Source organism: Dasypus novemcinctus, chromosome X (genome assembly GCF_030445035.2).
Source record: "Dasypus novemcinctus isolate mDasNov1 chromosome X, mDasNov1.1.hap2, whole genome shotgun sequence".
Lineage (NCBI taxonomy): Eukaryota > Metazoa > Chordata > Mammalia > Cingulata > Dasypodidae > Dasypus > Dasypus novemcinctus.
Genome location: NC_080704.1, coordinates 166,809,790 through 166,835,853, shown reverse-complemented (window position 1 = coordinate 166,835,853; position 26,064 = coordinate 166,809,790). Strand labels below are relative to the sequence as shown.

The following is a 26,064-nucleotide window of genomic DNA, read 5'->3' as shown; positions in this document are numbered from 1 at the left end:
TTTGTTTAGGAGTAATTACTTAATGATAAATGACGTAAGATGAAGGGAGACAGAAAGGAAGAGAATTGAGGGGAGAAGGAGCAAACTATAGAGGTTTGCTATTTATGGGACTGTAGAACCTAAAGCAATGCCCTCTCTGACAACCATCCACGTAGCCCAAAAAGAGATTATTGTGGGATCAGAGAACTGCATATTTAAAAATTAAATAGTCTCGGTTGATTGCCAGATCCTGCCTACAAGAGAGTGGGTTAATAATATGTAATCCATTATTAGGACAAGCCTTTACTCTTTCTAAATTACTTACACTTATCTGTTTGCTTTGTTTGCCTTTTTAATCAATTTAATTTTACATTGTTCTTCATAAAATTTACTTATGCTGATTGGCACTCCATCATTTGCTATCCTGAGATTTTGTTGAAGAAGTGGATTTTTAAGAACATCCCTTCCTCTTTTGAAAAATGTTTCAGCACTTACATTTCTTGCTGCTAAGCATACAAGAGAGGAACTAAGCAGAAAAATATCCCTGTCTTCATGGAGATTATGTGCAAGTAGGAGGAGACAGATTAAACAGATGAACAAATAAAATATTTGAAATGTCAGGGGAAGATAAATGCTATGGTCCCACAGGAAAGCAGGATTGCCACAGGGGTAATATTTTTAACTGGAGTGTCGGAAAAGGCATCTTTGATATGCTACTCAAGCAGAGACTTGAGGGAAGGAGGAATTGATATATGCAGATATCTGAAGTTAGAATATTCCAGGTGGAGGAAACAGGACATACAAAGGCCCCAACTTGGGAATATGCTGGGATTACTTAGGGTAAGTCCAGGAGGCCAGTCAGGTTGGAGCTCAATGAGCAATGTGTGGAGGTAAAGTCTGGGAGGTAGCAGGGGGACCAGATAACGTTGGTCAGTATAAGGACTTTGTCTTTTCCAGGCTGAAATGGGAAGGCATTGGAGGGGCTAAAGCAAAGAAGTGCCAGGATCTCTAGGATCTTACTTTTTAAGATATTGACTCTGAGTGCTTCATTTAGGAAATACTGAAGGGAGGCAAGGACTGAAGCAGGGAGATTAGTGAAGAGTCCATTGCAAGTGATGATGGTGAATTGGCCTGATATGAGAGGTTAAGATGTATTGAGAAAGATCTCATAGCACTGGTAAATAAAATCTAGTAGATCCAATATGGCAAAGCCCTTGCTAAGCCCCAAGTCAGCAAAACAAATATCCTTAAATTTCCATTTCCTGTAATTGCCTTACTTGCCCAGCTGACTAGACTTAAGCCATATCTTTATCAATTATCGCCAACTAATTTCCTCAGTCCTAAGCCACCACCTGCTTCCCACTTTGTAAGAAACCGCCCTCCTAAGTAAAATGGATACTTCATGTTAGCCAATCAGAAGATTTTCTTACTTGCTTTCACATTCACCCTATAGGAGCTTCCCTTTTCAATGGCCCCACACCCATTCAGTGGTTGAAGCTGCCTTCTACTTTTCATTTGGGATGCTGTCTGAATAGGTCAATAAAGCTGTGAGAACCTAAACCAAATGAAAAGATTTGTTTTCTTTTAATAGTACTTGTTTCAAGGTGTGAACCCCTGTTCCCAATCCCAAAAGTGTGGAGGAGGCTGCTGAGGTTTTTGCCGTAAGGAGTGGAATGTAGTTACCATGTGCTGACAACGGTGAGATTTCAGGAGGAACAAGTTTTGGGCATGTGAGGCAGGGTGTAAGAATGGAAATCAAAAACATGGAGGACGTTGTGCTCAGGTCTAGATATCCAAAGCCGTGCAAATGTAGCATCTATTGATAGTACAAGCCATGTTGAATTGAACGTGAAATTTTAATTATCTCAGGAAGATTCAAGTCACTAATACATCAGAATCATATTTATTTTTTACTTAAAAATTTTTTGAACAAAGTTCTTGTTCTGGTTTTTCTGCTTTATACATGGGACTTGAGGAAATGCACTTGTTTTAACCTTGGTAGTAACTACAGGGACTCTTTAATTTTGAAATGGCATGAAACACTCAAACCTCATTAGTGTATGTGATGTTCTTTGCTTATTTCTACATTTACCACTGCAATTCCTAGCTTCATAAAGTTTCTCAGCACTTCCCATAAATATGTATGAAGAAAAATAACCCTCTCATCTATTCCCATTATGCATAGGTAACCACTGGTTTCCTTTAAATTCTTTGATTTCTCCATAACTCATTAATAACTCACACTCATACATTTATTTTACAGTTATTCTATCACAGGGACTGTAATAAATGCTTTGCATGCATTGGCTTAACTAAGTCACCCAACAGCCCTTTAACAGTGTTCTTACTTGCAAATAACAACAAAACTAGCTAGTTAAACTTAAACACCAATTATGAAAAGATATTGGTTAGCTAAGAGATACCCACAGAATATTGGAAATTCAAGCTAGGGTATTCTGTGGACACGCAATACCTAAAATTACACCACATATTTGGCTTGGTAGAAATATAAACCTGCCGGTCACAGCAAATGCATATTGCACCACTGGTACTTTTAGCACTGAGCACTGGATGCTATCTCTAAAACCTTTGGATCTGCTTTCTGGATAAATTCGTAGGTGGTGAACCTTTCCCAAATATTGGAGGTATGTCAAATGTTCTGGGCGACCAAATATACTAAAAAAAGTCAAAAAACTTCTAAAACAGTCTACCTTTTAGACTGCCCAATATCAACACGCTAATTCCTTCCCTACATAACTTTCCAAATAGCAACAAGAAAAGTGGTGCAGTCTATCAAAACAAAATTAGCCTTAAATAAGCAAACAGAAAAGGATAGCTGTGTTCACTGACCTTCCAAAAGAGAGTCAGCCAAGTGCTCGTTACTTCCTATGTTGATCCACAGCTCTGATTCCTGGATGATTTCCATTCCTCCTTTAGTTCTATCACAATATTTCTACATTCAGATGTTCACCATCAATAATGAAATCTCTTATAAAATTAATTCTTATTTACATTATATATTCACCAAGTAAAAATTCCCCTTCCCCCTCCCCTTCTTCCTATCCCCTGATAAGCACTAATTTCCACTCTATAAATTTGCTATTTCTAAACATCTTTTATAGGTGGCATCACATAATTTTTGTCCTCATGTGTCTTGCTAATTTTATTGAATATAATATTCTCAAGGTTCTTTTAGTCTATTTTGCAGTATGTCAGAACCTCATTTCTTCATATGGCCCAATAATATTCCATTGTGTATATTTACAACATTTTAAAAATTTGTTCATCTGTTTACAGACACTCGGGATATTTTTACCTTTTAGTTATTGTGAATAATGCTGCTCTAAGTATTTGTGTGTACAAGTATCTGTTTAATACCCTGTTTTCACTCTTGGAGTATATACGTAAGTGTAGACTTGCCAAATCAATGGTAATTCTATATTTAACTTTTTGAAGAACTGCCATATTGTTTTCCCCAATGGTTATACCACTTTATATTTCCAAATCCTTTTAAAAATAGTAAGGAACAAGTAGAGGATAACAAAATGATTAATTAGCATATTCAGTCATACATAAGACACAACATAGAAGCCATGCTGGCATGGGAAGTGGCACCTACATTCATCATCAAGAGTCATCAGTAATACAAAGTTATTAGTTACAAAGCAATAGTGTCATAATAAATAAGCAGTTTAGTGAAGTGATTTGTATTCCAGCTCTAAAATCCAGAATGTGTCTCTTACTTCCTCTGTGACTTTGGGTAAATTACATAATTTCTCTCAACCACAGTTTTTTCATCTCTAAAATAGGGATATTAATAGTATGCCTTTCTCAAGATGGGGCACGGAGACCCTTCTGGAATAACCATCACGATGGCTGCCCAAGAAGAACCCCAAGTTCAGTTTAAACTTGTATTGGTTGGCGATGGTGGTACTGGAAAAACTACGTTCGTAAAACGTCATTTGACTAGTGAATTTGAGAAGAATGTAGCTACCTTGGGTGATGAGGTCCATCCCCTTGTGTTCCATACCAACAGAGGACCTATCAAATTCAACGTGTGGGATACGGTTGATCAGAAAAAGTTCGGTGGATGCGAGATGGCTATTATATTCAAGCCCAATGTGCCATTATAATGTTTGATGTAACATCGAGAGTTACTTACAAGAATGTGCCTAATTGGCACAGAGCTCCGGTACGAGTGAGTGAAAACATCCCCATCGTGTTGTGTGGCAACAAAGTGGATATTAAGGAAAGGAAAGTTAAGGCAAAATCTATCATCTTCCACCGAAAGAAGAATCTTCAGTACTATGATATTTCTGCCAAAAAGTAACTACAACTTTGAAAAGCCCTGCCTTTGGCTTGCTAGAAAACTGATTGGAGACCCTAACTTGGAGTTTGTGACCATGCCTGCTCTTGCCCAACCAGAGGTTTTCATGGACTCAGCTTTGGTAGCACAGTATGAACATGACTTAGAGGTTGCTCAGACAGCTGCTCTGCCGAATGAGGATGGCTGACCTGCGAGAAAATGAAGCTGGAGCCCAGCGTCAGAAGTCTAGTTTTATAGGCAACTATCCTGTGAGGTCAGTGGTGCAGCATGTTTGCCACTTTATTATATAGCTAAGCAGAACATGTGCTTAAACTTTGGGATGCTGAACGAGATGAATGTGCTTCGGAGTGAATGTGGCAGTTAAGGAAAATATCTTCATTTTTCTGGACCTGCATATTTAGCTGTTTTGGAACGAAGTTGTTTCCTTTTTGAGTTTCAGATATAAGACCACTGCAGTCATGTCACAATATTCAGTGGTGAAGTCTTGTTTGTTACTGTCATTCCCATTCCTTTACGTTTAGAATCAGAATAAAGTTGCATTTCAAATAAAAAATAATAATATCCCTTTCTCAATGGACTATTGTTGAAATAAATAAATAATGCATATGCATCCTTTTTCATGTCACTTCTTTTCATTATTATTCCATGTAGGTACATCTGATTACGTGACTGGTCACCATGAGGAACATGGTTGGTCCCTCTTGTTGGCATATGGGGCAGTGAATATAGGCAGTAGGCAAATCAGCAGTAATGAAGGGAAGTCTTGACACAATAGCCTGCCAAATTCTACATATTATATATACTATGGTTAGGCTAGTGTGTCAGCTCAGCCAGGTAAGGGTGCCCAGTTGTCTGGTCAAGCAAGTACTGGACTGATTTTAATACAAGGATATTTCATGGACTTTAATCATCAGTGAGTTGGTTGCATAGACGACTAGTTACATCTACAATTAACTGAGAAAATTGCCATCAGCAATGAGTGCATCTCATCTAATCAGTAGAATTCTTTAAAAGGAGAGGGGATTTCAGCATTCCAAAAGATAATTGCCAAATCTCCTTCAGATAGCCAGCATCTTCTGGGGAACCCAACGAGGATCTTTAGCTGAATCCCTGGCTTGCAGCCTGCCCTATGTAATTTGGACTTGTACATTCCCATGATCGTGTGAGACAATTGTATAAAATCTCATACTATTTACAGATATCTCCTGTCAGTTTTGTTTTCCTAGAGAATGCTGACTAATATAATATATAACCCAGGATTACTTCAGCAGAATAGTTTTCCCTGTGAAAAAGAATAAAAGAAAGACAACTAAAATAATTCTCTAGAAGAAAAATGCAAAGGTATACTTTATGTTTTATAATTGAGAAGAAATGTGGAAATGACCACATACTGATGTAAGAAATATTCAAATAGTAATCATGGCTGGCCATTATCAATAATCTATTAGATATGAACATACTAGGGACTTTACACATGTAACTTCATTGAATCTCCACAACAGTTTTGAAAGGGGCAAAATTGAAGGCCAATGAATATAAGAAGCTTGCCCTAAAATACATTATTTTAAGTGGCTATCTAATTGCTATATTGTCATATTAAATAAAAAACTTATTGGACAGATATGTAATCTCTACTTTTTGCTGCAATGCATTCCTGGAAATTGCAAGGCAAGACAAATCATTGTAAAGTAAATCATGTTTCCCCAATGGAATAATGCTATTATTGGAGGTTATACTCTTAACGAACAATCTGACATTGAATACATCATATATAATATCAACAATATCTCACAGAGCAAAGATATCACAGCTATAAAATGCCCTAAGACCAATAGATATCAATTATGTATGTGAGGAGCAATAATGCTGTTTCTCTTTTTTGAATGTAGATGGGGCCTTGGATAATATTTTGGATGGCTTTTATGTCTTAAAGGAGCTCTCTTGCTGGAAAAAGCAACAACTCTAATGTCTTCTGTCTGGCTTGATAAATGTCCCTTTTTTTATGCAGAGTCATTTGGAATTATTCCATTGACTATTGACTATACTCTTTAAAGCTTGCCATTATAGCATCTAGTACTGGGTGGAGGAAAGGGAAACAAACAAACAAACAAAGCACAAAACAAAACCCTCCATTTGGTGAATCAGAACACACAAGCTTTAGCCTCTGTTCTACTAGCCATTCCCTTTTTGATCCAAGCAGCAATGCCTCTCCCCTAGGCCTCAGTTTCTCTGTTTTCATGAAGATGCTGCATTTGGTAGTATGAAAGTTCCCTGCGGAACTATAACCTTCCAAGATCTGATACAGTGTACATAGTCCTAAGTATCTAATTGATGTTGTTGGAGAGCAGAAGTCTTCAGAATTTGATTTTATTGTCTTTCTATTCCCATTTGTCTGCCTCTGCCCCAGCACCAACTCACAAAAGGAATTTTTTATAGGTTATCTCCTTTGCTTTGGTGATAGCAGTAGTATTTACAAACACAAGATGCAACATATATATTATGAAATCACAATGAATCTCAAAGATATGAATTCAAATCCTGTCTTTCCACTTACTGATTGACATTGCACTAAATCACTCTACTTCTTTGGAACCTCAGTTCTCCCAGGAGTGTAATAGGGGTGATAGTTTTTTTTTTGCAGGGGTATAAGAGAGATTAAATGAAGTAATGTATGGAAAAGCCATATTTATATGTATATGTATGCATGTGTGTGTACGTGTGTGTGTGTGTCTGTATATATATATATATTATTTATAATCATGGGCTAGTATTAGTATGTCAAGCTCAGGGCATTTTGACAACTTTCATACTGAGCCACTCCTTAAAAGAACAGAGTGCCTGGACAAACGTGTTTAGAATTATTGATACTAACTAGTTGTCCACCAATTGTGAGATGATAAACTTAAAGAATTTTAGAGGCTCTATTGCTATTTATCAGTGTCTACTAACTGACTCAGAGTGTTTGAGTGAGCTATAACCATGGAGCACTATACTAATTGGTCATTCACGCCCCTGGGGGAAGTCTTAAAAATTATAGTCTCCTATTCTCAGTGCCTGGACATTATGACACAATACATGGTTTATGGCTTCGAGGGTTCTGTATGTTTAAAATTTGCCCTAGAATTTTAATGAACAGTCAGAATTGTGAACTTCTGAGCAAGTGCAATTCCTCATCTTCTCAGTACTGGAAACGTAGTTCAGGGAGAATGATTGAGTTCTCACAGTAGAAGTTGAACACATGTCTCCTGATGAAGTAGGAAATTAAGACCTAAAATAAATTGGTGCATTGGGTGATGGTAAGGCCTCTGCTTCCCACTGATAGAGAATGGGACCTTCTTAAACTTTGAAGCAATATGTGAGTTACCCTCACTGAAATGATGTGTAGTTATAATTAAATGTGATACTCAAAGTGGTGATACATTTGGTGAGACAGGGACCTGGCAGGTGATATTCTGGATGTGCAATGAATGCAGGTTTATGTCTTCATGAACATGGTGTGAGCTATGGAGTCTCCAGGGCATTTACCAGAGAAAATATTCCATAGTGTAATGTTGCCACATTGTTGATACCGTAGTATAAACTCTCCTGAGCGAGACTACCACATCAAAATTGAGCAGAATGACAAATGTAAAGTCAAGCAGGTCAGGAACTGCTGGAAGCTCAGAGCAAGAGACAGGAAAGGGAGGACTGGATATTCCTTAGGGACTTTTATTGTGATCCCCTGTCTCCAGGCATGGCAAAATGAGACAGGGACCACTGACCACTCTGATGGTCAAGGTGCACTAAGTAGGGCAGTTAAGTGCTGCAATTTCTTTGCTCCCAAGGAAATAGTAGGTTTATATGTACAACAATTGAAATGTTACAAAGTTCAAGAGCAGTAAGTTGCTTTTGTGAGTAAATATATCAATGTGAAATGAAATATTAAAATAATAATATTATGGTTGTATTCAAATTCATAATTTGAAAGAAACTTTAAACCTGCAGTTTCAGGCAACAATTCATGAACAGTGAAATCATTTCTTGTTCTGGTTAAAATCCTTCAAATGTGGCCACTCTCTAAGCCAAACTCAGCATGTAAATGCATTACTTCCGATGCAGCATGGGACATGACTCCCAGGGATGAGCCTCCCTGGTGCCAAGGGATTACACCAAGCACCACCTGATGGTGTAACTAGAAAAAGACCTAGAATAAAAGGGTCAGCTCAGACCAGCAGAATATCTCAGGCTACATGTAATATCAGGAGTTAAAAAACTGCTTTATGATTGTGGATAAAAGGGGGAAATGGAAAGGGCAAATGAGTTTATATGGCTATGAGTCTCCAAAACAGAGTCCGGAGGTCATCAGAGGGATAATGCTTACCACACCTCAGCAGGGTCCCCGAGACAGCCAAAGTAGATAGAAGCCCAGGTACTGGTTCTCCTGAGGACTACAGAGACCCACAGGTTCTACAGTCATGGTAGATGGCTCTGGAGTTCAGTGCCATGTCAATTGGCCTTACTTTTGGAGTTTGTATTCCTGAGTATGATGGAGTTGGACTCACATATGACCTTTCTACACATTCCTCTTCTGTTATTCTGTAGTTTTCTCTTACTCATAATTTTAAGAGACTCCACATATAGAAGTGTGTATGCACTTTTTTATTAATTCTGATATGTTTGACAGTGTAGAGACTGGGAATTGGAAGACTTGGTTTTTAATCTTGACTGCCATGAATCAACCCTGTGACCTTCCTCAGACTGGTCCCTAGTGTACCCCTTAGAAAGGCCCAGAAAGAGATGATCTCAAAAGGACCTTTAATTCTAAAAGTCAGTAAGTATGTATGTTATGGACAAAAATGAAAATACAAAAGCAGAGTGCATCTGAAAAGGGTAAGGTAGAAGCAGACTTCTTCTTTATACATCTGTGGAAATTGGGACTAGAAGAAAAATGTGATTTATTTCTTTGCTTCTCTTTCTCTTTCTATTTATCCCCCAAATATCTTTCCTTCTCTATTCTTGTCCTTTTACTGATATGCTTCTTACTTCCACTGTTATCCTCTGAATTATATTATATTATATATATATATAATTATATTACCTATCCCCTGAATTATAGGGTTCGTGGATCTCATGCTAAAGGATGTAGGATATTAAGGCCTAAAATATATAGGTGAAATAGACAATTGTAAGGCTTCTGCTTCATTCTGGTAGAGAATGGAAACTTTTTACATTTTGAAAGAATATGTATTGCACTCACTGAGATGATGTGTAGTCACAATTAAACATTGCAAGCTGTTTTGATTCCTTTTGAACAACACCACTCTCACAAGCTTACTGTTTGTCCTTTTCTCTAAAAGTTTAAACAAACGCTATCCATGGATGACTGCATGTGGGGTTGAAGGTAATGAGAAACCCTGTTTTCTTCAAGCTAAAATCTCTATTTGAAGTTGAGAGCATTCAGGGGAAGACAAAAGAAATTAGGAACCCTGATAATCCTTCTGGAGAATTACTTTCTCTTTTGTAAAAGGCATTGTAAGACTTTGCCCATAGCAATATGTCTAGCACATTTTTTTTTTACTTTTCTTTTAAAAATCATTTGAAAGCTGAATTACTAAAATCTGAGGAAATGCTCGTGACAAATTGCCTCTCATATTTTATACTATAATAGATATATCTTCAAATGTTTTTTTTAAAGCAGTATACACAAACCATGTTCAGGGAACAAATGTCCACAGTAAGGAAAAAATCGGATTTTAGAACTCTTAACACCTGGGTTGGAATCTCTCTATCACTTTATAGCTTTGCCAATTTGGGAAAATAATTAAACATTTAGTTTTCTTACTTGCCTCTTGTATAGGGAGAGTGAAATCATGTAGGTAAAAGCATGTTATGAAAGATACTGGTTACAATATAAAAGGAAAAGGACTCTCAATCGATGAGCTCCCCCAACTTTTCTTCATGGGACAGCATCTTTAATGTGATGGTGATCATATGTAGAGAGGAATGTTATGACTTAGAAGATTCTTGCAAAGCATCCCCTACAGAGGACCCAGTATCAGATAGTGTTTGTTTGGTTTTTTTTTTTTTTTTGCTAAAGGCTGCCAAGGAAATACACCAGAAATGGGTTGGTTTTTACAAAGGTGATTTATTAGGTTGCAAGCTTACAGTTTTGAAGCCCTGAAAGTGTCCAAATCAGAGCATCAGCAGGAGATACTTTTTTCCTGAGTTGCAGCTGTGAGCGATCAGGGGCATGGTGGCATTCACTCATCTTTTCCCTCTCCTGCAGGACTCACTGCTTTCAGCTTCTGGCTAAAGTGGCCTCTTTTTACCTTCTGGGTTCCATTGACTTCAGCTTCTGGCTCCAGGTTCCTCCACTCTCAGCTTCAAGCAGTTTTTCTCTCTTTTTCTGATGCCTCCTCTCTCCTATTTATAAAGGACTCCAGCAAGAGGACTAAGACCCACCCTGGGCTACATCCCCACTGAAGCAATCCCATCAAATGACCCTCAATTGAATCCATTCCACTCAAAGCATCCCATAACCCACAGGAAAGGGCCAATTTAAGAAACAATTTCCTGGGGTCCACAAAAGACTCAAACTACCACAGTTGGTCAATCAATACATGGTATTGTTGTAAGGCATTTCTTGGATTGCAAAAATTTAACCTATGTGTGAATGACAAACATCAGCCCAACTTCTTCAGCAGATATTTCTCACTCTTCATACCTTGAGCTTGTGTGGTATTTCTGTTCATCTACACTGTAAAGTTGTTTTCTTGTTGAATATTTGTAATTTTACTTCATATCACTTCAGTAATATGTACTTTAGCTCAATCCAATTCATCAGACAAGCTATAAAGTGAAAAAGTCAAGGAAAGCCCTTCCTTGTATCTTCTTTCAGACAGCACCTTCAGCTAGAAGTGAGGTTTTATGGACTCAGACTCAGATGTGCTCAATTGGAGCTTCACCCATCCACACCATGTCATGCTCCCTTTTCTCCTTGTTACAGAGTGTGGGCATTGAGGAATCCCAGCTTTGCCTTTTAACGTAAAAGAGTTGGTTAACTGGCTCCTGCTACTGGCTCTCTGGAAATGATTTTTACATGACCTTTATCATTTCTTTCTTATGAGAAAATTGCTTTTGACATTCAGTTTTAAGGTTCCTGTGTGGTTTTTTTTTGAGGAAACATCCCTCACAAAAACTAGGAAATGCCAGTAATAAATGTCTTAGTAGCTAAAAAATCTGATTTTGCACTATATTTGCCTTAAGTCATTGTGCAACACTTCCAAGAATTGATCTGATGGTATGTTTAGATCTAAACACTGAGATCCTTCTGTGGTTTTTCAATCTTTATTAGGTAGGAATTACATAGATAAAATGTTTGATCCTTTGCCTGATTTTGGTCTGTACTAAGCTAGCATAAGGAATTGGATGGATGGTAGATTGTCATTTTATTTTTATTTTAGAATTTTAAATTCTTTTAAATCTTGAGCAGAATTGATTAACTGCTTAAATTGACTGATCACACTGTCTTCTAAATGTTCAGTTAACATAGCCTAAATTGACTGAGAAATTCGGTCATTTCATCACAATGCCTGACATAAATAGGAAAGAGACTAAAAGAGTGATATTCATTGGGGACATCTTTTACAGGCCAGACACTGTTAGTTACTACATCTTATTTCATTTACTCCATAAAATCTTGTAAGGTAAATGTGGTTATCCTAGTTTATCAAGGGAGGTGACAGAAGCAGAGTTTCAGTCACTTGTGCAAGGCTGTAGAATAAGGATTCATACCCAGGTCAGAAGCAACCACAACACTGCTTCCCTCAATGTCCTGTTCTTGCCTTCTCTTTCTTGTTCTTATATCATTACTGCTATGCTCTAAACTGAAATATAAATATTAGTGCTTATTGTATCCATCTTTTTTAAAGGCTAATGCCAAACAAAGAAATTCATGCCCTGTATATCCTTTTGAAAAATAATTCGAATATCCTTATGCAGTAACTGAAATCTTAAAAATAAAATCTTACCCTTGCCCCCATAGTGAGAAAGAGCTGTAATTAAACAAGGCCTAGCAATTCCCAGGCCAGTAGTCTAGCAAATATATATCTCATAATTTTTGTGTTTCATTTTGTTTTTCATTGTTTAAGTAATTTTTGTTGACATTCACACATTAAAAATGAGGGCAATTAAAAAATATAATTAGCTCAGGGCAGAATTCCAAAGAATAAGCCCTTCACACATGAGCTGAATGACCTGGTCACATAGAAAGAAGTGTTCCAGTATTCATTTCAGAAGGGCAAGATTATAAGGATCGAAGTTTCTCTTATTTCATGTATTGAGAAACTAAAGTCCTATATGATTGTCTTTAAATGGAATTCCACAAAAGAAATGAAATGAGAAATTCATAAGTCCTCTTCAGGGAAGGAAAGTACAACTACCAACTCTATTATCATATTATCAGCACTGATTATTATTAGTAGTCATATTCATTGAATCCACAGTATCTCAACATCATACTAAGTGCTTTATATACATGATCTCACTTGGCCCTCAGAGTAGCCTTGTGAGATGTTATTAACCTCATGTTCTTTGACTCAGTAATTCCAAATGCCAAAATTTACTCTATTTGTAAATACACCCAGTATTTACAGTATCACCCAGTACCACCCAGCTAGTAAGTAAGACAAAGGAGTACTAAAATCACAGTTTACCCACTCTAACGTCCATGTTATTTTCATCATATCGAAGCTTCTTGGATTAGAGAAGCAAAAGACTTTCTCACTGTGCCTAGCTTCTTAGAATGTTAAAGGAAAAGAAGTGCAGAACAATTTAGAAGTGTGTTCATGATTTTATGTTCAAGATATTTTGGAAATAGTTCATAAACATCCATACAGAGCCTCTATTTGTTTTGTACTATCTGGATTGTTAAGAATAATAGTTTAAAATATCATGACTCTTTTAGAAGAAATTAATTTTGTCTCTGGAAAGAAAATGGAAAATTGCTTATTGTTTATTAGGGTCATTGCTACGAAATCACAGATAATTTGGCCCTTAATCTTTTCACTAATTTAGAGTATGATATAGCAAGCAAAGCTTGTCTATCCTAATGGATGGTACAGTGATAAATAATTATTGAAAATTTCTCTTAGGTATAGATAAATAATTATTAAGATAAATTCTCATTATATTCAATTTTAAATAATTGTGTGCTGTTATGTTATGTGAATTAGTCAAATCTTAAATGGCTATTTGTTTGGAAGTGCCTCTTATGACTTAGGGATATTAAGCCACAATCTCTCAAGCATATTGTGAATACTTTCTTTAGTTCCCATATACCTGTAATTTTGTTTATGTTTGCTAGTGTTCATTCATTTGTTTTGTGATTTATGTTGCTGAAATTTTAAATTTCTATATAGTCAAAACGATAAATCTATTCCTGTATTAAATTTGACCTAGCAATTAGCTTTCAAATAGCCTCTTCATCCATCCAAGCATTGTAAAAACATCCACTAATTACTTCCTTCTTTAATTCAGTGGTTTAACATTTAATTTAAAATTTACTATGTTTTATAATCTAAGGAACAGTTGATACATGATCATTTAAAAAATTCAAACAATACATATAAGTACAAGAAAATCAAACTAATTGAAGTTGCCCCTTGATAGAATGAGTGGCTCCCAATGGGGAAGGACAGACTATAGTGTGTCAAGCCCTCAGCATTGTTGCAAGTATCTATGAATCTTTTTTTTTTTAACTTGGTGTAAACACATAGTTTTTTTTTTATTGATTTTGTAAAAATATTACATTAAAAAAATATGAGGTCCCATTCAACCCTACCACCCCCACCCCACCACTCCCCACCCCCCCAGCAACCCTCACTCCCATCATCATGACACATCCATTGTGCCTGGTAAGTACATCTCTGGGCATCTCTGCACCCCATGGTCAATGGTCCACATCATGGCCCATACTCTCCCACATTCCATCCAGTGGGCCCTGGGAAGATTTACAATGTCTGGTGATTGCACCATCCAGGGCAACTCTAAGTCCCAAAGGTGCCTCCACATCTCATCTCTTCCTGCCATTCCCCATACCCATCAGCCACCATGTCCACTTTTTCCACTCCAATGCCACCTTTTCTCTGTGGACCTTGGATTGGTTGTGTCCGTTGCACCTCTATGTCAAGAGGAGGCTCAGATCCCACATGGATACTGGATGCAATCCTCTTGCTTTCAGTTGTAGGCCCTCTAGACTCCATGGTGTGGTGGTTGTCCTTCTTCAACTCCATCTTAGCTGAGTGAGGTGAGTCCAATAAATCAGATTGTAGGAGCTGAAGTCTGTTGGGGCTCAGGGCCTGGCTATCATATTGTCAGTCCAGAGATTCAAATCCCCTAAATATATCTTAAACCCCAACACCAACTACAATTCCAGTAAAGTAGCATGAAAGTCTTGTGCAAAGAGATCCCATCTGAGTCCAACTCCATCACGCAGAAACACCAGCTCCAAAGAAGGGCCATCTGATATGGCAGTAAACCCCATCTGCCATGACCATAGAACCCGTGGGTCTCTTTAGCCCTCAAAGGAACGAATACCTGGGGTTGTATCTACTTTATCTGTCTCTTAGACTCTGCTCAGTTGTGCATAAGGGCAATCCTTCTGAAAGCCTCCAGACTCTTTTTTAGAGACTCGTAGCCATATATTCATTTCTCCTTTCCATTTCCCCCTTACATTAGGTCAAACAGCATTTTAAAGTCATGTTATTATATGTAGACAGGGATATTCTGCTGATCCCCATTGAACCTTCAATTCAAGGTCATTTTCCAGTTGCATCATCAGTTGGTACTTGGTAGTGATCCCTCCATGCCAGGCAGGCTCATCCCCAGGTGTCATGTCCCACGCTGGGGGGAAGGCATTGCATTTACATACTGAGTTTGGCTTCGAGACTGGCCACATTTGAGTATCATGAAGGCTGTCAGGAGGAAATTCCAAGGCACAGTGCTGCTCTAGGCCTTGTTCTTATTTCAGGCATATAAGCTCACAAGCATAGTCATTAGAATCATGCTCTCACTGTTGGACCCTCATTCCTTCCTGGTCCTTACCGTTGCACCTGGGGGACTGCTGCTGCTCCCCTAGGCGCCACGACAGAGCACCCCCGGCCAGGAACCCAGTACCTCTCCAGCTTTAGTTTTTAATTGTTGCCACTATGGGTATACCAAACAGTATCATGCACCCTGGACATATGCCCTGTATAGCTCCCTGTCAGCCCTATATCACCTGGCAATAGTGTCCTATATCACTGCCGAACCACTCTGTGATCCAAAACCTCCCGAAAATTGAAGCCCAATATAATGTCAGGATCTGTTACTAGGAAAATGGGATAAGGCAATGGGTTTAAAGGTTAGATACAGAATACGTGTTGACTTGGAAAAATTCTACATCTTATCTTTTTCTTTTTTTTTTCCCCTAATTATTGAACTTCTCTTCACAAGAGCCCTAGACCACAGCAATTCATATATACAATATACAGTACTCCCACACATCCACCATAGAACCTTTTCCCTTCCACAGTGATATTCTTATAACTTATTCATATCAAATTTACTTAAGTGATGTACAGACTCTGAGACAATAGCTTTCAAACAAGGCAACATCCGCGCTTACATTGTGGTCCATACTTTAGGATATACAGTTTTCTAAATTTTTAGTTATCCTATGTTTTATATTATGGTGTACATTATTAGTCTGTCGTCCCCTATATGTTTATGGTGTAATATTACATGTTTTATATCCATCCCTGTGCACTCTCGTGAAACTCCTCTCTTACCCCACATTTACTTTGCTTCCACACATTTAACATCCATTTTCCCATCCCCTTGGTGCCCACAGCGACAGCCAACCTCCATTTCCCAAGGAGCCACGTCCAGAGACACTAGCAACAGTGTTCAGGGCCCAACTTGCTCAACTGCCCCAATGTCCTGGGAGCCACCCTTTCTCTCAAGAGATACGGTTCCCTCTATTTGATGTCATTAGTCCTCCCCAGGACTGGGTCCACCCCCACTCTCACTACTTGGGTCTCTACCCAATGGTACCACCCACTCTGGCAAAATGAACATTCAGACATTTCCCAGGAGCCCGTCCCGCTTCAGACCATCCCCTCCGAGCATCCTAAACAAGTAACCCTCTTAAGTATATTTTGATACGATTTTCTCAGCATTTTACTCTCCACCAACACCTGACACTCTCCTATGTTTGTATGCTACCCCTCCCTCCCCCCACTTTTTGGGCAATATTACCCATCCGCCCATCCCCAAGCCCCCTCAAACCCGCAAAGCCCACCCAAAGGCAACCCCTCGCCCCCATTTTATCTCTTCTTTGTGTTCATACTTACCACCAGCTCCTCATAAATTCCACCCCTGCAGACATTGGCTCACATCCTTCTTCCACCCCCCGATTTCCTGTAAGCCTATCGTTCAGTCTCGAGCTCTCTGAGGCAGCTTCCTTATTTCATATCATTGAGGTCATGTAGTATTTGTCCTTCAATGCCTGGGTTGCTTCACTCAACATAAGATTCTCAAGATTCATCCATGTTACCACTTGTGTTTGTAGTGTATTTGTTCTTACAGTCGAGTAGTATTCCATTGTGTGTATATACCACATTTTATTGATCCACTCATCTGTTGATGGGCATTTGGGATGATTCCAACTCTTGGCAATAGTGAACAATGCTGCTATGAACATTGGTGTACATATATCGGTTTGTGTCCTTGTTTTCAGTTCTGCTGGGTATATACCCAGCAGTGGTATTGCTGGGTCATATGACAAATCTATGGTTAGTTTTTTGAGAAACCGCCAAACTGTCCTCCAGAATGGTTGAATCCTTCTGCATTCCCACCAGCAGTGGATGAGTGTTCCCCTTTCTTCACATCCTCTCCAACATTTGTATTCTTCTGTTTTTTTTCATAGCTGCTAATCTAATGGGAATAAGATGGTATCTCATTGTAGTTTTGATTTGCATTTCCCTAATAGCTAGAGATTTGGAGCATTTTTTCATGTGCTTTTTAGCCATTTGTATTTCTTCTTTGGAGAAGTGTCTGTTTAAATCTTTTTCCCATTTTTTAAATGGGTTGTTTATCTTTTTATTTTCAAGAAATAGGAGTTCTTTATATATGCAAGTTATAAGTTTCTTATCAGATATATGGTTGCCAAGTATTTTCTCCCACTGTGTGGGCTCCCTTTTTACTTTCTTGACAAACTCCTTTGAGGTGCAGAAGGCTTTAATTTTGAGGAAGTCCCATTTATCTATTAGTTCTTTTTCTGCTCGTGCTTTTGGTGTGATATTCATGAATCCATTTCCTATTACAAGGTCCTGTAGATGTTTCCCTACACTGCTTTCTAAGGTTTTTATGGTCTTGGCTCTTATATTTAGGTCTTTGATCCATCTTGAGTTGCTCTTTGTATAAGGTGTGAGATGATAATCCTCTTTCGTTCTTCTACATATGGCTATCCAGTTATCCAGGCACCATTTGTTGAATAGGCCACTCTCTCCCAGTTGAGAGAGTTTGGTGGCTTTATCGAATATTATATGGCTATATATGTGAGGTTCTATATCAGAGCTTTCAATTCGATTCCATTGGTCTGTGTGTCTCTCCTTATGCCAATACCATGCTGTTTTCACTACTGTAGCTTTGTAGTATGTTTTGAAGTCAGGTAGTGTGATTCCTCCAATTTCGTTTTTCTTTTTCAATATGTCTTTGGCTGTTCGGGGCCTCTTTCCTTTCCAAATAAATTTCATAGTTAGTTTTACTAGTTCCTTAAAGAAGGCTGTGTTGATTTTTATTGCGATTGCATTGAATGTGTAGATCAGTTTTGGTAGGATAGACATCTTAATCATATTCAGTCTTCTTATCCATGAACAAGGAATATTCTTCCATTTATTTAGGTCTTCTTTGATTTCCTTGAACAGACTTGTATAGTTCTCGGTGTATAAGTTTTTTACCTCTTTAGTTAAATTTATTCCTAAGTATTAGATTTTTTTATTTACTATTGTAAATGGTATTTGTTTCTTGATTTCCTCCTGATCTTGTTCATTATTGATGTACAGAAATGCTATTGATTTTTGCGCATTGATCTTATAACCTGCGACTTTACTAAACTCATTTATGAGTTCTAGAAGCTTTGTTGTAGATCTCTCAGGGTTTTCTATGTATAGGATAATGTCATGTGCAAATAAGGAAATTTTGACTTCTTCCTTTCCAATTTGAATGCCTTTTATATCTGGTTATTGCCTCAGTGCTCGAGCAAGTACTTCTAAGACAATGTTAAATAGGAGCAGAGACAATGGGCATCCTTGCCTTGTTCCTGAGTTTAGAGGGAAGGATTTTAGGATTTCTCCATTGTAAACATTGTTGGCTGTAGGTTTTTCATATATACTCTTTATCATTTTCAAAAAAAATTCCTTGTATTCCAATCTTTTGGAGTGTTCTTATCAAGAAAGGGTGCTATATTTTGTCAAATGCTTTTTCTGCATCTGTAGATATAATCATGTGATTTTTTTCTTTCAATCTGTTTATATGGTGTGTTACGTTGATTGATTTTCTTATGTTGAAACATCCTTGCATACCTGGAATAAATCCCACTTGGTCGTGGTGTATAATTAGTTTAATGTGTTGTTGAATATGATTAGCAAGTATTTTGTTAAGTATTTTTGCGTCTAGGTTCATTAGAGAAATTGGTCTGTAATTTTCCTTTCTTGTGGTGTCTTTGTTTGGCTTTGGTACTAGGGTAATGTTGGCATCATAGAACGAGTTCGGCAATGTTCCTTCTGTTTCGATTTTTTGGAATAGTTTCAGCAGGATTGGTGTTAGTTCTTTCCGGAATGTTTTGTAGAATTCACCTGTGAATCCGTCTGGCTCTGGGCTCTTCTTAGTTGGTTGATTTTTAATGACTGATTCTATCTCTCTGCTTGTGATTGGTTTGTTAAGATCATCAATTTCTTCTTTCGTCAATATGGGTCGCTTATGTGTTTCTAGGAATTTGTCCATTTCCTCTAAATTGTCATTTTTGTTGGAATATAGTTTTTCAAAGTATCCTCTTATGATAGTCTTTATTTCTGTGGGGTCGGTGATGATATTGCCTTTCTCATTTCTTATTTTGTGTATTTGCATCTTCTCTCTTTTTTTCTTTGTTAGTCTCGCTAAAGGTTTGTCAATTTTGTTGATCTTCTCGAAGAACCAGCTCTTGGTCGTGTTTATCTTTTCAAGTGCTTTCTTATTTTCTATTTCATTTAGTTCTGCTCTTATCTTTGTTATTTCCTTCCTTCTTCTTCCTGTTGGGTTACTTTGTTGTTGTTTTTGTAATTCCTTCAAATGTGCAGTTAGTTCTTCAATTTTTGCTCTTTCTTCTTTTTTGATATATGAATTTATGGCTATAAATTTCCCTCTCAGTACTGCTTTTGCTGCATCCCATAAATTTTGGTATGTTGTGTTATCATTATCATTTGTTTCAAGGTAGTCATTGATTTCTTTTGAGATTTCCTCTTTGACCCACTGTTTTTCTAAGAGTGTGCTGTTTAATTTCCAAATCGTCGTGTGAAATCTGGGCTTCTGTCCCTTGCAAATTTCCAGCTTGACTCCACTGTGGTCAGAGATATTGTTTTGTATGATTTCAAACTTTCTGAATTCATTCAGCCTTTCTTTGTGTCCTAGCATATGGTCTATCTTGGGGAATGATCCATGTGCACTTGAGAAAAATGTATATCCTGCTGTGTTTGGGTGTAATGATCTATATATGTCTATTAGATCCAGCTCCTCTAATATACTGTTCAAATGTTTTGTTTCTTTAGTGATTGTCTTTTGAGATGTTCTGTCCAGAGTTGATAGAGGTGTATTACAATCCCCCACTAATTGTAGATGAATCTATTGTTTCACTTAGTTTTTCCAGCATTTGCCTCACGTATTTAGGGTCACCCTTGTTAGGAGCATAAATATTTATGATTGTTTGATCTTCTTGACAGATTTTCCCTTTCACTAAAATGTAATACCTTCTTTGTCTCACACAATTGTTTCACATTTAAAGTCTATTTTGTCTGATATTAATATAGGTACTCCTGCCTTTTTTTGGTTATTGTTTGCTTGTATGATTGTTTTCCAGCCATTCACTTTCAATCTCCATGCGTCTCTGTGTCTAAGATGTGTCTCTTGTAGATAGCATACAGATGGGTCATATTTCCATATCCAATGTCCCAGTCTGAATCTTTTGATAGGTGAGTTTAATCCGTTGACATTCAGTGTTATTACTTTCAAGGAATTATTTATGTTAGCCATATTTTGATTGGTTTGTGTTTGTGATATTTTGTTTGTATTTTTTTCCATTCTATTTTTGTCTTTTTTTGTTGCTCTTATACTCTCCTCCAACTTTGCCTGTCCTGTTTTTTCCTTTCTTCCTGCAGAACTCCCTTTAGAATTTCTTGAAGGGGAGGTTTCTTGTTGGTATACTCTTTCAGTTTCTGTTTATCTGCGAATATTTTGAACTCTCCATCATGTTTGAATGCTAGTTTAGCTGGATACAGTTTTCTTGGTTGGAAATTTTTTTCCTTTATTACCTTGACTACATCATACCACTGCCTTCTTGCCTCCATGGTTTCAGATGAGAAATCAGCACTTAATCTTATGGAGCTTCCCTTGTATGTGATGGTTTTCTTTTCTCTTGCTGCTTTTAGGATTTTCTCTTTGTCTTGAGCATTGAATAATTTGACAAGTATATGTCTTGGGGTGGGCTTGTTGGGGTTTATGACTATTGAAGTGCGCTGTGCTTCTTGGATATGTACATCTGTCTCTTTCAGTAGATTTGGGAAGTTTTCAGCCATTATTTCCTGCAACACTCCTTCTGACCCCTTTCCCTTCTTTTCTCCTGCTGGAATGCCTATAATACATATGTTTGAGCGTTTTGCATTGCCATTCAGGTCCCTAAGTCCTAGCTGGATTTTTTTCTATCTTTTTATCAACCCGTTCTACTATCTGTTTGATTTCTGATGTACTGTCTTCCACTACACTAATTCTCTGCTCTGCCTCTTCTAGTCTGCTGATGTTTGCTGCAAGTGTATTTTTGATTTCTTGAACTGTGGTGTTCATTCCCATCATATCTGTTATGTTTTTGCGTATGTCTGCAATTTCCCCTCCAAGTGTTGTCTTCATGTTGTTAACTTCTTTCATTACTTCATCAAATTTGTTGGTGATAAATGTTCTGAGATTTTTCATTGCTTGTGCGAAATTCTGCTCCTCTTCCTGATTTTTAGTTTGTTGATTGGATTCAGCCATATTTTCCTGATTACTGGTTTGGTTTGTAGGTTTTTGTTGCTGTCTTGTCATCATTTTATCTTGACGGGTTTAATCCGTTCCTTAGCTTCTTTGTCTAGTTTTGGAGATTAATTAGCTGTTGTTTTTGTGTAAGTGTTATATCTTCTCTTTGTCCCTTTGTTCTTCTTATTCTAATTTCTTGTTGCTGATTAAGTACACTTTAAAGGAAAGTATTAGTGCTGGGGAAAGGCAATTGTGTAAGCAAGGAAAAAGTGTAAAGTATTATTGGTGATATATGTTAACAAAGCAAGAATATGAGATCTGGGAGGATGGAGGTTAAATTCATGTAAATTGTGTAGAGTTATAGCAGTAGGTAGAGTACCTGTTATGAGGTAGATGAGTGAATATGGGAGGAATATGGTATGAGCTAGAAAGCTATTGTTTTCGTGAGAGAGGGAAAGAGAAAAGAAAGGTTATAGTTTCAAGAGTGGATAACAGACAGAAGACAAAACAAAGGTATTAGAAATTAAGAGTGAGACACTTTGTGGATCAAAGAAAGGGAGGTGGGAGGTGGAATATAGGAGAGACAGTAGATGATGGTGGATATCAAGATGTAGGGGAAAGGGGAGAGTGTAGGTAGTCTAAATCAGTTCACACAGAAATGAGGGAGTGGAGGATGAGATAACCCAGCAACTGTGAGGTGTTCCCTGTAGCACCTATTATATAATTGAGTTAAAATAAAATAAGTAGAAAATGAGGGACAAGAGGGAGAGAGAAAACAGAAAAAGAGAAAAAAAAAAGAAAGAAGAGAAGAAAGGAAGAAAGAAAAAGGGGGTGGGCAAAGGATTGGGAACAAGTAGGGGAAAGACAAAAATAGATATACACGAACCCTAATTACAACTGGAACTACACCAACAAAAAAACCCTAAATAACTGAATTAAAAAAAAGGACTTTGGGGGATACACTAGGAGAAAAGACTAGGAGATAATGCAATATTAGCAATCAGGACATTAAAAAAAGTAAAAAAATAAGATTAAATGAAAATAAGAACAAAACAAAATGAAACAATAAGGAAAAATGCAAACGTTTAAGGCTAGGGCATTCAAGGACTTCAGATGGACCTCAGGGCATGATGGATTCAGGGGTGGAAAGTCTGAGATATTGAAGACCCAAGAGGTGTGAGTCTCTGGGATGTGGGCCACCAGAGTTTAGGGGATTCAGACCTGGCCACCTCAAATCTGGTCAACAGGAAGCCTAGGAGCCCCACAGTGTAACACAGCCCTCAGGGATCCCCGCAGCTGGGTGTCAGCCCTATGGGGGAAGTCAGATCCACAAATTCTATATTATGTCTGAACCCTGCAATTCACTTACTCAGTTTATTATATTAGGATATATCGTCAATTCAGCTTTTGGACAGCTCCCACCCTGTGATTCTACACAACGGCCGCCTGAGGGCGCCTCTACACCGAGGCCAATTTAATGGCGCAGATCAGAAGTCCGGCCAGTGGTTGGGGCTCCAGTTGGAAACTCCGACAAAACCAGTGTTCCCAAGCTTCACAATATTCCCCAATCGGCTACCAGATGTGTCCCCCTCCTTTGCCGCACCCTATAACAATCTCCCAATTACGTCCCTTTATTGTCAACAATCTAATTCCGTTGCAGATCCGCAGCCAGGCCTGTGGGGGCGGGGCTCCAGGCGGAAGCGCTATTACTTGTGTCCGCAATAAAAAATTCCCCCACTTCACCACAAAACACCGTCTGTCTCCCCAAATCTATCTGCAAAGGCGTCTCATCCCATCAGCCCAACAGCCCACCCAGGACTCGCAAATTCCCCAGCACTGCAGAGCCACCAAAAAATGCGGCAGCAGCGGCGATACCATGGCTCCACCCACCCCCAAGGAGGGGGCAACCCATGTGCAGGTCTCACCTCCGGGCAATAGAACCCAAATTATATCTTATAGACCAATCCTCTCCGTTACCTTCCCTCCAAATCGATTTCCAGACACTTCCTGCCCTGCAAAAATCCCAAAAAAGCCTGTTCTTGGAGAACCTCCAGCGGTGCCCAGCTGCCTCTTCCCAGGAGAGACTGAAAGGCAAGCTCAGTCAGCCACCATCTTACTTCCCCTCTCAGTATTTATGAATCTTGTCCTTCAAGCAGTGAAGCTTGGTTGTCACTGTGGGCCCTGAGGGGAGGGAAGAGCGGAACAGAATAGATGGAAGAGGGGGTAACTGCGGGGACGGGGGGCAATGGAAGTGTTCTGCATGATCCTGCAATGAAGGATACAGGCCATGTTAAATTTCACAAAAAATTTATAAATGTGTATAGTCTAAAATGTAAACCACAATGCAAACCATACTAAAACCAAAATTTATAAAAGTGTACATTCTAAAATGTAAACCATAATGTAAAGCATAAAGGAAACATGGTTGTTAGCTTTGTTTCAATATCTGTATATCAGTTGTGGCAAATGTAAAAATCCATGTGTAAAAAGATCATCGCTGGAGAAGGGGAAAAAGGTTTGATATTGGGTATATGGGAATCCCCTATATTCTATTTGTGACTTTATTGTGCCTTAAAACTTTTCTGAAGACATAATAAAAAGAAGGATGTAGACAATAAGGACAAAATGGAAAAGATTGCCTTGCCCCTGTACATACGGGGCAACACCTATTACAGTGATGAAAGGCAAAACATCAAAATTTTTTTCTTATATTTTTCATTTTCTTAATACTCCAATTTATTTTTTACTTTATTTTACTTTTTAAAAATTATTATGTATTCTATTCCTAATCTTTAAACCTATCATTACTATTTCATTTTCTGATTATTTGAATTTGGCAATATATTAGACATCATTTTTCAAGTTTCGAAGCAGAGAGGGGCTCAACTATGAACGGGGAGGAGCACTGATAGGGGGTGTCATTGAAGGGGGATGCATGGGTGGGAAGGAGTTATCCAGGGCATGCATATAGGGTATATAGACATGTTTAGAACTTCCTTGGGTATTGACATAGGGGGTAGAGTTTCACATGACAACAGAGAGAGGACTGAGTTCCCATTCTGGGTAACTCTGTCACACTCCCCAATGGAGCAGCAGCAATCCCACAAGTACAAGGGCAAAGACCAGTGAAGAAGGAAGGTCTAATGATGGGCCCTTGGTACTGATGACTATGCTTATGAGCCTGTGTGCTTGAATTTTCAATTAGGCTGAGAGCTGCAGGGTGCCTAAGAGTTACCTCCTGAGAGCCTTCATGTTGCTCAAATATGGCCCTTCTCTAAGCCAAACTCAACATATAAATGCATTACCTTGCCCCCAGCATGGGACATGACTCCTGGTGATGAGCTTACCTGGCACTGAAGGATTATTATCAAGTACTGACTGGTGATGCAACTAGAAAAAGACCTTGAATAAAAGGGGAAAATAGCAAAGACAAAACATGGCAGGAGAGGAGCACAGATATGGGGTGTCATTGATGGGGGATGCATGGGTGGGAAGGAATTCTCCAGGGTATGCATATAAGGTAAATAGATATATTTGGATGTTTATTGGGTATTGACATAATGGGTAGAGTTTCACATGACAACTGAGGGTACTGAGTTCCCATTCTGGGAAACTCTGTCACACTCCCCAGTGGAGTAGCAGCAATACACAAAGTGCAAGGGCAAAGACCAATGAAGAAGGATGGTCCAATGTTGGGCCGTTGATACTGATAACTATGCTAATGAACCTATGTGCTTGAAATTTCACTAGGCCTAGAGCTGCATGATGCCTAAGAGTTACTTCCTGAGAGCCTCCAAGTAGCTCAAATGTGACCACTCTTTAAGCCAAATTCAGCATGTAAATGCATTACCTACCTCCCAGCATGGGACATGACTCCCGGGGATGGGCCTTCTGTGTGCCAAGGGATTATTACTACCAAACACTAGCTGGTGATGCAACTAGAAAAAGATTTGAATAAAAGGGGGAAATGGTAAAGACAAATGAGTTTATATGGCTAAGAGACTTCAAAATGAGTCGAAACATCATTAGAGGGGTCACACTTATGCATGTCGCAGCAAGATCTGAGACAGCCAGCACAGATATGATTCCAGGTAGTCGTGCTCCTGAGGGCTACAGAGACACCCAGATCCTGCAGTCATGACACATGGCTGTGGAGTTCAGTGCCTTGCCAGTGGGCCCTACTTTGGAACTTGTGCTCCTGAGTGTGAAGGAGTTGGACTCAGATATGACCTCTCTACACATGCCTCTTTTGTCACTTTTACTGAACATGTGGTTGGCAGTAGGGTTGGTGTATGCTCAGGAGACTTGAATCTCTGGAGTGTCCATGTGCCAGGTGGTCCTGAGCAACTCAGCAGAGTTGCAACAATTGTTCTCCCATTAGATGGACTAACCCAGGTCAGCTAAGAGGGAGGTGAGGATGGTCAACCACCACACCACGGAACCGAGAGTCTACCACTGCAAATAGAAGACTTGCATCC

At 38.5% G+C, this 26,064-nt stretch overlaps 1 pseudogene; it reads left to right on the top strand.

Moving 5' to 3' along the window:
• The first annotated feature begins 3,822 nt into the window (after positions 1-3,822).
• LOC101418865 (GTP-binding nuclear protein Ran-like) lies at positions 3,823-4,493 on the top strand (annotated as a pseudogene).
• Positions 4,494-26,064: the final 21,571 nt, after the last annotated feature.